This window comes from Miscanthus floridulus, chromosome 7, assembly GCF_019320115.1.
Source record: "Miscanthus floridulus cultivar M001 chromosome 7, ASM1932011v1, whole genome shotgun sequence".
Lineage (NCBI taxonomy): Eukaryota > Viridiplantae > Streptophyta > Magnoliopsida > Poales > Poaceae > Miscanthus > Miscanthus floridulus.
In genome coordinates, this window is record NC_089586.1 from 71,028,591 (window position 1) to 71,032,878 (window position 4,288).

General features: G+C 41.2%; 1 non-coding gene across 1 annotated transcript; it reads right to left on the minus strand.

Moving 5' to 3' along the window:
• Positions 1-3,788: 3,788 nt before the first annotated feature.
• LOC136468146 (small nucleolar RNA R71) lies at positions 3,789-3,899 on the minus strand. The gene has a single exon (XR_010761686.1). It is a non-coding gene; the product is annotated as a small nucleolar RNA R71 (small nucleolar RNA).
• Positions 3,900-4,288: the final 389 nt, after the last annotated feature.

Below are 4,288 nucleotides of genomic sequence, written 5' to 3' on the forward strand. Positions count from 1 at the left end.
CCGGACGTCGTCGGCGGGTGAGCTTTGCCAGAGTAAGCTCCGCCGCCGCGCGGACCTCTACGTGGCCAAGTGTCCCTAGAGCATCTCCTAACCCTAGGCTAGCATGAATAGTTTTCCCTGAGCACCGTGGTGCCATAGAGCCTTTTGCCGGGACCCACCGTGGCTGGAACCGGCCGGTGCACCGTCATGCCGCGCCGCCGTACCGCCATGGCCGGCGACGAGCCGCCTCCTGTGCACCTCAACCCTAACCACTTACCTCTATAGATGCGGGAGAGTGAGGAGAGCACCATGGTGGGGTTGATTTCACCGGTGGATTCACTGTCGTTGAGCTACCATCGTTTAACCGTTGTCCCCTGCTCTGGTTAGAACGACCGGCAGGGTCCACTGACTTGTGGGTTCTGAGCGTCAGTGACTGTGAAGTGAAAAGATAGCTCATTTATTTCTAGATTTGCATGCAACTTTGGAAAATCATAAGTGGAGTTTTAGAGATCCAATTTTAGTGAACCGAATTTGTGGTGTTCCTCATGAAGTGTAGTATTTAGGAAAAATATAACATGAACACTTATAGTAAAGTTTCTGGAAGAATTAAATTGCAACTTAAAATGTGTTTTTAAATGAATGCAAAGTTGTTTAACTCATATCTAGAGTTCCAGTGCTCTAAACATTATGAAATTTATATGGTGAGCTTTTCTTGACGAGTAGAAGCTCTGGTAAAAATTTGAGAGTCATTGCATGAATAGTATTTGAGTTATTAATTTCCCTTTTATAATTAGGTGATCCTTGTGTGAATTGTAATAATTAATCTACGAATCCAATGCTCATGAAATTTATTGGAGGTTGTCCTGATACCTTAAGGATGCTAAGAAAAATATTTCTTCTGTTTTTGACACTTTTCACTAGGGTTTCCTATTTATGCTATTTTAAGCCATGCTGGCTTGTCATTTTTGTGTCAGATGCTATGATTGTTCAAATGATGTGAACTTTATACAGTGGTCTATTGGGGACATGTATAAGCTACTGTAATTTTTGTGGAATTTTCTGTACACTTTGTCTAGGTGTTTATTATTTAACCTAAGTATCTAAATAAATTAATAAAGGCATGAAAGGAATTTATTTAGCAATGGCCACTATGTTTTCTAGTGTTCATTTGATGTATATTAACTGTTGGTAACATTGGTAGTGCTCTTAGTGCTATTCTTGTATGTAATGAAATATTATTTCACTATAATTCACTTATAGTGACTTTCTGGATAGATTTTAGAGTTAAGCAAATTAACCGGTGAAGATGAGATTTGCTAGGAATCTTGTCTAAAACAAAGTAGTATATAACTCACTTAACTAGCTTATGTTAAATTTTCATGGCATTTGGCCAAATAGTTTTTGAGTTATGCCTATTCAAAGTTGGCCTTCAGAAATTGTAGCTCTCTGGAAATTCAGGACCAGATTTGATAAATGTTCCTGTTTTACCTTGTTAACTTGGGAATCATTCTGAGAGGTTTAAATATGAATTGTAGACAATTTCGTAAGCTTTCCAAATTGTCTTGTTGCATGTCTTTTGGATTAGTACAACTCTAGTTATGAGTAAAACTAGTTGCTGCTGTTTGCAGCCTTGACTCTGTGATTGCAGTGAATAATTTGTTTGCTTGCTATGAGTTGATGTGATGATTTAGATGCTAGGCTAATTAACATAACTTGTTAGTTGCAGGTGCTAGACCTCTTACTAAAGATGAACAACCTTATCTTAGGTTGTTAGAGCTTGGTGAGTGTGTAGTTCTTGTTGTCTAGAAGAGATATGCACCTACTCGGTAAAATTGGTGTTAATCTTGTATCATCGTGTTTTTCATGCGTCCATCTATACATGACTGCACATTTCATCATCACCTTCCATCTCTTGTGCATGCATGATTCATATACTATGTATATGCATGCAATAGGTGTTCCGGAGAGAGTCACGCTTCTAGAATTCGAGCAAGGACTCCCGGAGGAACAGCAGCAAGCTCAGGAGCAGGAGGTGCAGGCCCCAAAGAAGGAGCCAACGAAGAAGTTCTTGAGTGTCCCGATCACCAACCTTCATCTTTTCTGAAAGGCAAGCCCTGGAGTATTATAAGTCTCCTATGTTTTGAAAATGGTTACTTTGAGTATCCTTATTTGTGGATGCATTAAGTGATAGGAATTGGATGCAAACACTTGTTGCATATATATCTATTCCTTGTCCAGTAAACGTACTGTGAATCCTATTTAGATCTACGAGCGAATCTGAGCTTAGCCTTGCTTAGACTGGTAAAGGTCAGGTGATTTCCTATCACCTGCAAGTTAGGATGATGTCTGGTCACGGTTGGCTATATTTGCTATCGTAGAAATAACCATGTGTTAATAATGAATGGAGACCGGGCGGGATGTCGATAGAGAAGCAACAAGGCAAGGAGGTCTTGGGTGTGGATCTATCCCCATCTGTGTCATTTAAGGACCGATTCACTGTACGTTCTCATGTCATGTTGAACGCAGCCTAAGACTTAGCTGGCCGAATAAGTCGTTCTGACCGCGAAGCCTAGTAGTTTGACTCAGGCTGGGAACCGGGGGGTCTTGCGCATTCTGGAGGCAGTAAGGATGTGCTTGGGGACATTGGCATGAGTCCAAGGGGTCAGGTGCTTAAAATTCCTGCACTTCCTAGCAGAGTGTCGCCCTTGAGGATGCGGCGCTGTCCGAACCCGCGACTTCGGAGTTGTACCAAAGGTGACTTGATTGCGACCCCGATGGGGGAAGCAAGGTTTGTGTTAGGAATACCCCTCCAGCTGGATAGGAATCGATTTGAATCGCCATCTCTCCTGGATAGTGAGAACTTGACTGAGTAGCGGCAACGTAGATTCACTAAATTTAAAGATATGGTTAAGTGATGATGATGATGATGATGATAATGATAATGAGCCATGAAAGACCTGATATGGTTATTATTGTTTGTGACTTAATCAAGTGATTGATTAGTATAGGTGCTAATATAGATGGTAGGTAATGGCTAAAAGTCACTGCTAGTACAGGTGAATAATGATAATGATTACTCAAGCTTTTATGCAAAAAGGTTGTCTAGCAAGATCCACTGATAAAGCCTTACATACTCCTTGGTGTCATTTATTTTTGGTTTATGATGGGTAAGTCTAGCTTAGTACATTCTTGTACTCAGGGTTTATTCCCCTTGTTGCAGATGACAGTGCTCTGTAATGGCTACTGCAAGTATTGTCTCCACCCTACGGGGAATGAAGACTAGATCATGGGGCATGATCATCTATGTTATCTTATCATGTTGCTTTTGCTGGATATGACTATGGAACTGGCTTGTATTTGAACTAAGTGTGTGTGAGGGTCTCAAACTACTTTGCTTCCGCTATTTATGAACTCGTGTTGTAATAACTATGTGAACTCCGATGTATGAGGTAATTGTGAACTACTTGTGAAATGGATGTAACATGTGGCTTGTTATGTGAATCACTATGATCTTGGTTGTATGCAAGTTGGTTTGAAATCCTTCGTGGTTTCAGTTGACTACCGGGTTTATATGGGTTCAAGTATGATGGTTTGATCACTCTGGTGATTGCTTTCATACTTGTGCTCTTATAAATTGGTCGGTTCTATTACAAAAGGAGTATCCAGAGATGCCATTTTACTTTGCCTCTTTCCATTCTCACTCTTGGGGAAGGCAAAGCAATGGTTCTACGCCAACAAAGATAGAAATACTACATGGGATAATTGCTCCACCGCCTTCCTAGCCAAGTTCTTTTCCATAGGCAAGACCAATGCTCTAACATGGGAGAATTTCAAGTTTTCAACTAGCAACATGATGAATCTGTCCTTGAGGCATGGGAATGCTTTCAAGATTACATATTAGAATATCCTCATCATGGGATAGAGAATTGGCTACTCAGGTAGACTTTCTACCATGGGTTGACCAATAGTACCCGTGAGACTATGGATGCTGCTGCTAGAGGCGCTTTCCTGTCACTCACACTCCTAGCTATAACAGCTCTTATGGAGAAGATGGCCTCCAACCAAGGTTGGAATGAAGAATGAGTTTAGACCTGCAAGAGAGGTGGAGGTATGCATCAACTCAAAGAGGTAGACATGCTATCTGCCAAGATGGACCTGCTGATGAAGAAGCTTGAAGACCGAGCCAATGAGAAGCAAGAAGTCATGTATATTCATGATTCCTGCATGACATGTGAAGAGTGTGAAAACACTAGGCATTCAAGAAACAACTGCCCTGAAACCCATGAGGATGTGAACTTTGTCAACAACT